A 13,914-nucleotide genomic window follows, 5' to 3' on the forward strand; every position below is an offset into this window, starting at 1 on the left:
TTCATATGTGGAATCTAAAAAAAAAAAAAAAGAATGAAAGAAAAAGACAAATGAACATAAATACAAAACAAACAGACTCATAGACATAGAATACAAACCTGTGGTTGCCAGCAGGGAGAGGGGTGGGAAGGCATAGACTGGGAGTTCGAAATTTGTAGATACTGACAGGTATATATAGAATAGATAAACAAGATTATACTGTATAGCACAGAGAAATGTATACAAGATCTTGTGGCAGCTCACGGTGAAAAAGGATGAGACAATGAATATATGTATGTTCATGTATAACTGAAAAATTGTGTTCTACACTGGAAATTGATACAACATTGTAAACTGACTATAACTCAATAAAATAAAATTTAAAAAAAAGAAATAAACGCAGACATCTACTGTCAATCTATGACAAAGGAGACAAGAATATACAATGGAGAAAAGACAGTCTCTTCAACAAGTGGTGCTAGGAAAACTGGACAGCTGCATGTAAAATGATGAGATTAGAACATTCCTCTATACCATATATAAAAATAAACTTAAATGGTTTAAAGATCCTAATGTAACACCTGAAACCATAAAACTTCTAGAAGAAAACATAGATGAAACAGTCTTTGACATAAATTGCAACAATATTTTCTTGGATCAGTCTCCTAAGGCAACAGAAATGAAAGCAAAAACAAACAAGTGGGGCCTAATTAAACTTAAAAGCTACTGCATAGCCAAGGAAACCACTGACAAATAGAAAAGACAACCTATGGAATGGGAGAAAATATTTGCAAATGATGTGGTCAATAAGGGGTTAATATTCAAACTATAGAAACAGCTCATACAACCCAACAGCAAAAAAACAAAAAAAACAAAAAAAAAAAAAACAAAAAACAATCCAATAAAAAAATTAGAAGACTCGGGGTTGGGGTGTATAGCTCAGTGGTGGAACATATGCTCGGTGTGCATGAGGTCCTGGGTTCAATCCCCAGTGCCTCTGTTAAGGGATAAAAAAGGGAGAGGAGGGGAATCTGAATACATATTTTTCCTCAGAAGACATAAATGGCCAACAGGCACATGAAAAGATGTTCAACATCGCTAATCATCAGGGAAATGCAAATCAAAACCACAATACGGTATCACTTCACACCTGTCAGAAATAGCTATCATGTTAAAAATAACAAATGTTGGATGTGGAGGAAAGGGAACCCTCATACACTGTTGGTGGGAAGGTACACTGGCACAGTCCCTGTGGAAAACAGTATGGAGGTTCCTCAAAACACTAAAAATATAACTACCATATCATCCAGCAATCCCACTCCTAGGCATATACCCAGAAAAAAACAAAAAAAAAGTAATTCAAACAGATACATGTACTCCAATGTTCATAGCAGCACTATTTACAATAACCAAGACAGGGAAGCAACCCAAGTGCAAATCAACAGATGATTGGTTAAAGAATATGTGGTATATGTATATACAATGGAATATTATTCATCCATAAAAAGAATGAAATACCGCTATTTGCAGCAATGTGGAATATTGTACTTAGTGAAATAAGGCAGAAAGGCAAATACTATGCGATATCATGTACATATGGAATCTATAAAATACAAATGAATGTATATGCAAAACAAACAGACTCACAGATATAGAAAACAAACTTGTGGTTAGCAAAGGGGTAGAGGGAAGCGAGGAGAGACAAATTAGGGGTATAAGAATAACAGATACAAACTAATATATATAACATAGGTAAGCAACAAGGATATACTCTGTAGCACCAGAATTATACCCATTATTTTATAATAACCTATAACAGAATACTAAAAAAATACTGAATCACTATGCTATACACCTGAAACTAATACAATATTGCAAATCATCTATATTTCAATAATTTAAAAAATTGCAACAATAAAAAGAAAAAAATGAGAAAATATTTTGTCAGGAATCCAGGTAATTACAAGGAGTAAATGGGTGATGATATATATGGAGCAGTATTAACAATATGATCTTTTCATAGAAAACAAATTTATGATTATCAAGGGGAAAGGGCTGGGGGAAGGATAAATTGGGAGTTTGGGATTCACAGATACAAGCTACTATATACAGAACAGATCAAGAAAAAAGTCCTACTGTATAGCTCAGGGACCTATATTCAATAGCTTGTAATAACGTATAATGAAAACGAATATGAAAAAGAATATATGTATAGCTGAATCACTATGCTGTACGCCAGTAACTAACACAACATTGTAAATCAATTGTATGTTAAAAAAAAAAAAGATTCAAATTACCACGCTGTAAAAAAAAAACCAAACCAAACCAATGTGATCTTCTAAGAATTAGGCAGTCTTGTACTAGGCAGTCTCTTAAGTGGGATCAAAGTCAATAAAATCCTAAAGTCTTTGTCAAATCTTAGAGAGGTAAAATACATGATTAAAAACAGGAAAAAAAAATGCAGAACTGGTACTAAACTAAGACAGATACAACAGTCAAATTTTTTAAGTTATTTGGCAGAAAATACATATATATATATACATATATACACACACACATATATATATATACAGAAGAAAGGAAATAATACCTCCAATTTTAAATTGTGTATTGTCTCTTGGTAGAGAGATTATAAGTGATTTTCATTTCCTTAATAAATTATTTATCTTCTAAAATTTGTTTTAGAAAGAATATTTTACTTTTATAACTACAACAATTTAACAGCAAGTATTAGGTCAAATTATGATGACCCAATATTTAATTTTTATTGGAAAGGAGAATGCTTTTTATTAGCCAACCCCAGGAAAGCTAACTTTGAAAATCCATAAAATGCCCTTATTTCCATTTTAAGAGACTCTGTATGATGAAATAGTCATTCCAATTCTTGTGTTTTTATTTAGTTGGATAAAGATTAAAATTTATAACCCAAATATAGACGAGTTCTCATTTGGAGCTAGGAAAGTCAAAAGATGACATAATCCAATTGTGATTATTCATGGGGCAGATAATTCTTTCATCTTTTTTGTTCCCTATTTTTTTTTTTTTTTCTTCACATTTTTAAGTTTCCTAACATTTGAGAAAATAAGGCAATGGCTTTAATAAGTCAGCAGGTGGAGATGTTGAGCTGTCCTTGTTAATGTGACAAGTCAAATTAGGGTTGCAAACTATAGTCATGTGACATTGGAGAATTTATTTAAAATGCAGATCCCCAGTCTCTACCCATAGAGTTAATTTAGAAGGACTTTGATGGGGCCTTGGAATCTGAATTTTAACACCCCTTTCCACCACATGACCCGCTTCATCCTCTCCGAGTGATCCTGATACAGGCTGGCCCGTGAACCACAGTTTGAATAACTGATATCTGAAGCCATGAAAAACTGATATTTGAAGCCATATGTGTGTGTGTGTGTGTGTGTGTGTGTGTGTGTGTGTGTGTGTGTGTACATTTAGAGAAAGTACAAACTGAGGGGAAGAAAAAGAGTAAAACAAATTCCTGGGGAACTCTAACATCTAAAGGAGTATTGAAAGAAGAACTAGCAAAGTGCTGAGAAGTTGCCATAATAAGAGGGTGTAGCTATGGAAGCCAAAGGAAGACAGAGTAAGGGAAGAAAAAAGAGTGGTTGACAGGTCTGACTGTTGCTGAGAGTCGAGTGAGGTAAGGGCCAGAAAATGTTCATCTGATTTAGCAATATGGAGCTCACTGGTCACTTCAGAGCCACCACTGTTTTGAAGAGGTGGGAGGGGCCAAAATTGGTTTAAAAAGCATACATGGGAGGAGAGGAAATTGAGGCATTGATTTTAGATATTTTTTTCCTAGAACTTTGGCTGCTAAGAGGAAGAGAGGGGAGCAGCAGTTTATTGGGAAATAAGGCCCAGGAATTTAAGTTGAGAGATTTGAATATTTGTAAATGTTAATGGGAGGGAACAGAACAGAGAAAGAAAAATAATGGACAGTCTAAGATTCTTGGAAGACAAGAGGCCATTAGAACTCAGAACACAGGAGGAGGGACATCTCTGTTAGTCTCAGGGGAACAAAGAATGGAAATAGATGAAGGTAGGTTGTAACTTTGATGGCAGAAGCTTTGGGGGTTTCAGTCTGAACTATTACCTCAGAAAAAAACAGGAAGATCAAATACTAAGTATGAAGTGGGGATGGCAGGGTTGAAAGTTGAATAGAAAACACTTCCTGGAGAATGAATTGACTACAGGGAAATGGGAGAACTGGGGGCAATGTTAGGGGCCTGACTGAAGCTAGAACTCAAATTTTCAGTGTTACACATTTGCCCCATTAGGTGCTTTTCTTCAGCGGCAACAGAGCTGGGGTAGGCACAGAGAAAGATAGGAGGCTCTTTGCGAGAATAACACTTTGCCAGACAAACACAGTGAAAGTGTGTTTGTCGTTTGCAAGAGACTGAGTGCGACGGTAGGGTTTGAGCCTAAGACAACAAGAGGGGGACTCAAGAAGAGAGGAAAAGTTAAAAGCTAATGGGCTGGAAGTCCTGATGAGTCTGGCAAATGGTTATGGTGGGAACAGAGGAGACTCAGTGAGCTGGAAAGGTAGGAGGAATTGTTCTGAGGGAGGAACTTAGAAGGCGGAGCATCTTCAGGTGCAGCCATAGGAGTTGGAGGGCTTTACATGGAGTGCAGGGGCAGGTCACTTTAGACAAGGACCTTGAACTGAGAGGCCAAAGGATGAAGGCAGGAGCCAGCGTGAGGAGATTGTCAGATGCCATAGTGTTCAGTGAATGAACAGGAGTGACCAAGAGGTTCAGATTAAGGCTGCTTGGAAGTTGAATTTCCCAAATTAAGCTTTGTTTTCAACTGTGATTGCAAAAATATTAAGTTACGTATAATTTGTCCTTTTCAAACTTTCCAAGGAGGCTCCTTTGTTTTGGAGAATGGAGTTACAGGGGGGGAATGCAACAGAAGCATGAAAGTTATATTGTTTACAGAAGAAAGTGACCAAGTGACCCAAAAGGGAAGATCTAGGGTAATAGGAAAGAGGAAAACTAGAGGTGTAGCGGGGAGGTGAGTAAGTAAGAGGTGGTGTGGGAGGGAAGTGGCAACTGCCATGAAGCTCTCCTAGGGGATCTTGGAAGGAAAGGGCTCCCTGGTTAAAGGGATGTCTGGGAAGTTGTTCTGTTTGATGTGCAAAGTGTCAATTCACTAAACTTTTAACAAAAATCAATATAATTTGCCAATTACAGGCAGAACTGGACAGGACAACATGTGAAAGGCTGGCCTCAAGATTGTGAGAACAGTGACTAACACAGGGTCCTTTTCCTTTTGATTGAATAGCTGTCAACTTCTTAGGTCTTTTTTGGGAAATACTTCCTGAAAGACTCAAATGCCTTGTGATGTTTTATATAATCTAAGTAACTCATATTTGAAAACACTGTTATATTTTCCACCCGAAAACATACATTTGCTGGTAAAATATTAACTCTAATTTTTAGAAAAATTTTAATGTTATTAAATATGTCTGGCATTGGTAGACAATCATGTTTGATATTCAGACAATAGTCTACCAGTGACTCAACAAGTACCATTATAACATTCTCAATATTGATAGCTTATATCTATTGAGTACTTGCTATATGCTACTGAATGCCTACTAAGAGTTTTTATGCATCATTTCACTTTTTAAAATCCACAATTCTATGAGGTAAATACTATTATTATGTCTATTATGCTAGTGAAGAAAGAAACAGAGGTTAAAGAAGTCAAATCATTTGACCAAGGTCTCATAGTTAATGAGTGTCAAAGCCAAATTTAATTTTGTCCTAGATTTTTATGTAACATTTTAAACCATTTTTATGAGTTTCTCCTTGAATAATATTATACTTAACTTCTAAGATTTTGGAATTCCTTTTGGTAGAAGAAGTGATTGCTAGCTACTCACCTAAATCCTTGTTCTTCTCTTCTGGGCCCTCAGCTGGGCAACATTTGCAAGCCTTCCTTGCTGTTAGGTGTGACTAGGTGGCTGCTTTCTAGCCAATAAAATGTGAGCTGAAATGATGTGTGCCACTTCCAAGCCTAGCCCATAAAAACTTCCCTTCCAGCTGGCTGTGATGGAGACCATGTCTAGGGCAAACTTGGAAGTCACATGTTGAAGATGGCAGTTTCCATCAGCTTTGGTCCCTGACTGACCACATGGATGAAAACTGCCCTGAGGACCTGTTCACTTGCCCAGTACTGTTAAAGGAGAAATAAAATTTTGTTTGAGTCATTATACATGGTTTTATTTGTTGCAGTAATAGTCCATTCTAGTTAATTGCAAACTAGGTAAAAAAATAAATTTGTTATGCACTTCTATATCATTCAGAATTGCATTTGGCTGCATTTCATATAGTGACTTAACCAAATATAAATACCTACATCTCAGCAGAGATATAGGGAAGTGCAAAATATGAAAGAGATTTGTGATAGCTTATTTGCAAAGATGGTCACAATAATCCTTCCTGTCCCTGTATGCACAAACTTTTGCACATGACTATGCTGCTCCTCCCATCAATTTACTAGAATTTATGTCTTTACTCTTTTTTTCTTCAATTAAAAAATTTGTTTAGAGGGGAGGTAATTAGCTTTAATTATATATTTTTTAATGGAGGTACTGGGGATTGAACCCAGGACCTCCTACATGCTAAGCATGCATTCTTCCACTGTATGTTTCTACTCTTTAAAGTTGGGCTTGGATATTTGAATAGCTTTGGCACGTGGAACACGTACAGAGGCTTGAAAAGTGTTTGCGCTTTGGAGCTTGCCCTTTTTTGGCTTCAGTTGGAACCCTGAAACCTTAATGTGAATGAGCCAGAGCTAGCCTCCTGGAGAGCCCGCATGGAGGAGAACTGAAGCACCTGAACCAACAGCCTGCAAACTCCCAAATATGTAAGCAAAGACATATCAGATCCTCCAGCCCCCACAGGTCTGTCAGATGACTGCTGTCATATGAGTTATAGGGGAGTTCAGTCCAAAGCAATGACCCATGAACTTCTGAACAAATAAAATGGTGTTTTTTTAGCCACAAAGTTTTAGGGTGGTTTATTATGTAGCAATAGATAACTGGTAGGAGTTAACAGATATCATAGACAGAATAAGATCTAATAAAATTTAATAGAGTCCTAGAAGAATGAAGAAAGAATAGTTAAGAATTTTCCACAAAATTTGTTTCTATGAAACAAATGAATCTATGGATCTATGAAGAACCAAAGGGGACAAATAAGAATCCACATCTAGACATATTGTAATGAAACTATAGGACACCAGAAACAAAGTAGCCAGACAGAATATTCAGACCATTATTAAAAGGAACTACAACTTGAATCTAAAAAAAAAAAAAGAAAAAAAGAAAGAAAGACAAATGAACTTATTTACAAAACAGAAACAGACTCACACACATAGAAAACAAACTTATGGTTACCAGGGGGAAAGGGAGTGGAAAGGGATAAATTGGGAGTTTGAGATTTGCAGATACTGGCTGGTATATATAAAATAGATAAACAAGTTTATCCTGTATAGCACAGGGAACTATATTCGATATCTTGTAGTAGCTTACGGTGAAAAAGAATATGAAAATGAATATATGTATACTCATGTATGACTGAAACGTGGTGCTGTACACCAGAAATTGACACAAGATTGTAAACTGACTATACTTCAATTAAAAAAAAAAAAAGAGTCAAAAAAAAGGAACTACAACTTGATAAATTGCCTATGAAGCAACAATGAGCAGACTCAACAGCATCAATGGAGGCATATATTTGAAGTGCTGATAAGAAATAACTTTCAACTCAGAAAATGATCTTTCAAGATAAAGGCAAAATAAGGACAATTTCTGGTAAGTGAAAAATGAAAGCTTACTACCAAGAGAAATTTTAAGGGATGTTATTTCAGGAAGAAGGAAAAGGATGCCAAATTACTCCTTTTTGGATCTTGGCCTAAGATCCAAAAAGAAATAATTTCTGAGCACAGAAATTGGCAAATACATAAGTAAATTATCAACTGTCTGTATATATTAATATTCACAATAATAATAGTGTCTAACTTTTAGGAATAAAGCCAGAAAAAAGTGGATAACAAGTGCACATAAATCAGGAGGGGATGAGTGGCATCAAAGTGTTTCAAAGTGTTCAGAGAAAAAGTATTCAAAATGAAATGGTTAATATTAGACTTTGTGGAAAAAACACAAAGCATAAATACAAAAAATAGACTCATAGACATAGAACACAAACTTGTGGTTGCCAAGGAGGGGGGAGGGTGGGAAGGGATAGACTGGGATTTCAAAATTGTAGAATAGATAAACAAGATTATACTGTATAATACAGGGAAATATATACAAGATCTTATGGTAGCTCACGGAGAAAAAAATGTGACAATGAATATATATATGTTCATGTATAACTGAAAAATTGTGCTCTACACTGGAATTTGATACAACATTGTAAAATGATTATAAATCAATAAAAAATGTTAAAAAAATATTAGACTTTGTGTGAATGTTAAAGCACAAGAGCTAAAAATTTAGTGTGTAACTTCCAAGCCAGTAGAGGAAAGTAAAATGTGAAATTAAAACAAAACCAAAAAACTCCATTCAACACAAAGCACAAAAGGAAAAAAAAAAAAAACCTAAGGAGAAAAAAAAAAAAACACCAAGTAAATTTGGTAGGAAGAAGCCCAAAAGTATGAGTTAGTCACAGTAAATGTTAATGGACTAAACTTACTTACCAATTGAAAGAGATTATATTTATCATAAAACAAAACCAGATATATACACTATTGGATACACATGAAATATAAAAGGATATGGAAAGTTTGAAAGTAAACAGATAGGAAAAGATATAGATAAATATTAAAGAAATGTGGGGAAATTTTATTGCTATCAAACAAAATAGAATTTTAATACAAAAAGCATTATTAGGGTCCCCACATAATGATTAAAGGTCCAACTGACAGAAGATGTATACATTCTAAACTTGCATACACCTAATTAAATAGCTTCAAGATACAAAAATCAAGCCTATAGCACTATAAGGAAAAATTTATAAATCCCCTATCAGATTTTAACACATATCCAATCACTCCTCAGTTATTCCTAGACCAAGGAGACAACGATATTAGCAAAGATATAAAAGATTTGAATGACACAATTAGAAAGCTTGATATATCTTGGACATATCTAGAACTCAGCACCTCCAAATTACAGCATATTCATTCTTATCAAGCACAAATAGAATATTTTTAAGAAAGACCTTGTGTTAGGTTAACACATTTCAAATCATAGGTGTGATTCAGATTAAGGGGGTATCATCCACTTAGAATATCCCAAAGATAAATTTTAAAAACCAAATTTACTTGAAAGGCTAAAAACACACATTAAGCAACTCACAAGTCAAGGAAGAACTCATAATGAAGTTTTTAAAATACTTGGAACTGCATGGTAATGAAAATATTGCCTATCACAACTTGAGGAGTTCAGCTACATAGAGGGAAATTCGTCATCTTAAACGAGTACCTTGGAAAGGAGACAGGCTGAAAACAAACAATATAAGGGTCTAATGTAAAAAAGTTAGAAAAAGAAAAATAAAAGAAAGTAGAGGTAAGGAGGTAATAAAGCAGAAATTAATGAAATATAAAATTAAGACTAATAGGAAAAAATCAATAACATACAGATTTTTTTAAAAAGACTAATGGCATGGATACATCTTTGGTGATATTTTAAAAATAAGGAAAGATTTGGGGGAGAGTTTGGCACATGGAGGTCAATGGTGGCCCCCAGAATCTGAATCTCTTCATACATCCTCAAGAATCATAAGATAAACAAAAAGTGAAAATAAAATCACATATAACTGATGCCTTCTGCATTACCAGGAAACAGAATGAACTTCTTTTAGTAGAGAAATAAACAACAAATTCCAACAGGGCTCATGCTGCTGCAAGGCTGTGGGTAGAGTGCAAACAAGCCTGTAGGAGGGGAAGCTTAAGACTACAAAAAAGAGGGCTGGGGAGCAGAAGACCTAGAGGAAGCACAGATAAAATGGCTAGCAGAAAGACAAAGTCTAATAGTAAGAGTCAAAACACCGTCACTGGCCAGGGACTTGGTAGTTTACAATACTAGCTGGGTTTGAAAGAAAGCAGGACCAGGAGTGGTGGTAGCCTTAAAGAGACATTGCTTCTGGTGGAGAACCAGATAAGGAGGGCTGTCTTCCTTTCTCATAGCTCTAAGGGGCACTAGAGGGAAAATTAAAAGATCCTGCAGAAACTTAAATGAAACAACACACAACCTATTCTCCCCCATTATTGCTTAAAGAAACTGCATTTCATTATACTGACGGTGTTCTTGAGCTAGAAACCCTGGTTACAAAAATGCTTAGGAATGGGAAGGAAGGAAGAAATGGGAAGAGAGGAAGGAATGAGAAGGGAGGATGGGACAGACATGAGGGAAATGACTATTAACAGAAGAATTTTTTAAAAATCAAAGGAAACTATACACCTCTTTTCAGGTAAATTTGTAAAACTAAAATGAAATAGAAAATTCCTTAGAAAGACCAATTTATACAGAAGAAAATAAAAAATAAAACTATCAAGAACTACTTACTCCACATGACATTACTAGGTTCACATAATTTAACAAAGGATTTTCAAACATTCAGAACCAGGGAGTCGCAATACTACTTAAGTTGTTTCAGAGCATAGAAAATGAGGAAAAACTTCCAAACTCTTTTTATAAAGCAAATATGGCATTATTATCAAAATTTGATTATCAAAATTTGATAATTGGCGGCAACATAACAGACAAAAATCGGCCAATATCTCTTATGAGCAATAACAAATCCTGAGCAGACTCCAATACTACAATAAGGAAATAACACACCATGGCTCTGCTGTGGGACATTTGAGCAGAGACTTGAAGAGGGAGCAAGCCACATATACAGCCTTGATTACAAACTGGATAAGGACATTAAAGGAAGAATTACAAGCCAATCTCAGTCATGAAAACGGACACAAAATGCTAACAACCCAAACACAGCAATGTACTTAAAAATTAATACATCGTAATCAACTTGGATTTATCACAGGAATGCAGGAATGTAGATTTGGTTTAACTTTAGGCAATTATATACATTGTAGTCACCACATTAACAAATTAATGAGAAAAGATCATTTCAATAGATACAGAAAAAGAATTTAATAAAATGCAACACTCATTCATGATTTAAAAAAACAAAATGACAAACAAGCAAACAAAAAACTCCTAACAAACTAAGAATAGACGTTAAGCTTTCAAAAAGGGCAACTACCAAAATCATACATACCGTTTTGTTACGGAACCAGGTTCATTTTGCCTGATGCCCAGGAAGCCAAAACGCCGAGACGCTGAGGTCTGCAGCAAAGAGAGCGCTTTTTCATAAGGCAGCCAAGCGAGGAAACAAGAGGACGAACCTCAGGGCTACTTCCCAGAAGGCAAAGCGTTGGGGTGTTTATGGGATAGCCAATAAAGAAGCAGGGCGGTCTGAGGCGTAGGCAGCGTATGGAGCGTGGGGAGCGTGGGGAAAAGTAATTGGAGAAAGGTGTGGTAATTGGCTGTTCTGCGCAGGTGTAACTCAGCTAAGGACCTCTGCAGAGGGTAGAGGTTTTGGCCCTCTGATGTCAAAAGTTCACCAAATAGACAATCTCATTGCCCAGTTGGTTCTATCCAGTCTTACTCAGCTCAGTGGAACTATACACAGCTGACTCAAAGTTCCCGGAAAACAACTTGGGCAAACATCTTATTGTTTAGGCTAAGCGAAGTTTGGAGGACGTGAAAGTCTTAAAATGACCTTGTTTAGTGAAGGCAGGCAGGTGAAATGGATTTAAGCCACAGTTTCTGTACCACCATTGTTAATAGAAACTTTAGAAGCACGTCCTTTAAAATTAGGAAGAATACCTAGTATTGATGCTTCTACGCATCTCCATGCTAAAGATTCCAGTCAGTGCAGTCAGAAAATGAAAAAAAAAAAAAAAAAAAAAAAAAAGCCCAAGAATTAGAAAGAAACAAAAATGTTATTATTCACAGATGATACAGTATGAGTCCAGACTCTACAAGTTATTAGAAGTAACAAGAGTGTTTAGCAAATTGTTGGATATAAGAAAAAGATCCATATCAGAAGTAAATTGGATTTTTATATACCAGCAACAATTAGAACAAAATTGAGGCAAAATATGTTATTTATGAATAATTCCAGTAAAAGTACAAACCCGACATAGGGAAAAATTTTTAACTTTATTGAATGATATTTTTAAAATTCTAAATAAATGGAAAATATGGTATGTTCAAGAATAGGAAGACTCAGTTCTCTCCAACTTGATCTATAGATTTAGTGTAGTTCCAATCAAAATACAGTAGTTTTTTTTTTAAATAGAAAACTAATTCTAAAATTTACTTGAAAAGCAAAGTCCAAGAATATACAGGATACTCCTGAAGAAAAAATAAGGTGTGAGACTTGCCCTAGTAGATGCCAAAGTTAGAATGATGAAAACTGTTGTTTTGGCACAGCGATAAGCAAACTGAATAGTGGAACAGGCTAGAGAAGCAGAGTCAAGAACATACAGAAACTTGAGAGATGACATAGCTGTTTTAACATGCACTATTCAATGAATTGGCTTCTGCACTGGTGGGTGATGGGGGTGGGCGGTAATTGGATCCTACCTGACACTAGGCAGAAAAATCAATTCTAGATGACCAAAGACTTAAAAATGAAAAATAAAACCTGAAATCTTTCTATTTTTATGACTTCAGGATAAATTTCTTTGAAAAGATACAGAAAACCAGTTATAAATATTAACATCTAGTATATATAAAGGCCTATTAATCAATAAGAAACACATAACCCAATTAAAAATGAGAAACTCAGATATTTTAAGGAAAAGGAAATGCAAATGGCCAATAAGCATAGCAATAGCTTAATCTTACAAATTGATAGGAGAAATATAAAAGAAGTCCCCAAAGAAATATCATTTTACATCTACTAGAATGGCAAAATTAAGAAATCTGCCTATACCAAGTGATGAGTACATTGAACAATGGGAACTCACTCATTTGGTGGGAGTATAAATTGGAAACCAACTTGGCATTACGGAATAGCATCTAGCCTATAACAGGGCAACTTCACACCCAGATACTCTGTAAAAACTTTAGCAAGAGATTAGAATATTCACAGTAGCATGGTTTATATAAGCTGTAATCTGAAAATAACTCACATGTGCACAGACAAGAAAATCAATTAATAAACTGGAAGAGAGGCACAATGTAACATTATGCAGCAGTGAAAATAAAAGAATTATGGCTACCTGTAATAATGTAGATTCTTTTAGTGACATAATGTTAAAAAGCGAGTGGCAGAACACTGCATAGAATATGGTAGAACTTTTTGTACTCCCCAAACACATCCAAAACTAAGCAGGGTTGTTTAAGGACACATGTATGTGCGGGGAAAAAAACTTAGAAAATGAGAGGGTCCAATGATTTACACAAAATTCAGGATAATTAAAAAAAAAATCCCTGAATAGGTAATGGGGTGGGGGATGGGATGGAAAAGACTTTCTGAGGAGATTCAATGGGTTCTGGTAAAATTCTACTTCACAAATTAAGTTGTGTGTTCTTCATATTTCATAAATTACATATTATTTTGCAACTTTATTATTAAAATATCATAACAATTTTAACCTTGAATCACGAAGAGACACAAGAAAGCAACCGACCTCAGGTGTATAAGCCACTCACTGCCGCCGGCAAGGCACTCTGGGTCAGCATCGCGCGGGCTTGTTGCCCGGTGGGGCGGGCCCCAGGGCTGCTGCACGCATGCGCCTTAAAACCAACCAATCAGCGACGTTCCTGGGCGGGGCCAGGCAGGCTTTTTTCCCGCGCGAATTTTGATCTCCTCAGAGGAGCGTCGCGGC

Source organism: Camelus bactrianus, chromosome 12, assembly GCF_048773025.1.
Source record: "Camelus bactrianus isolate YW-2024 breed Bactrian camel chromosome 12, ASM4877302v1, whole genome shotgun sequence".
Taxonomy (NCBI): Eukaryota; Metazoa; Chordata; class Mammalia; order Artiodactyla; family Camelidae; genus Camelus; species Camelus bactrianus.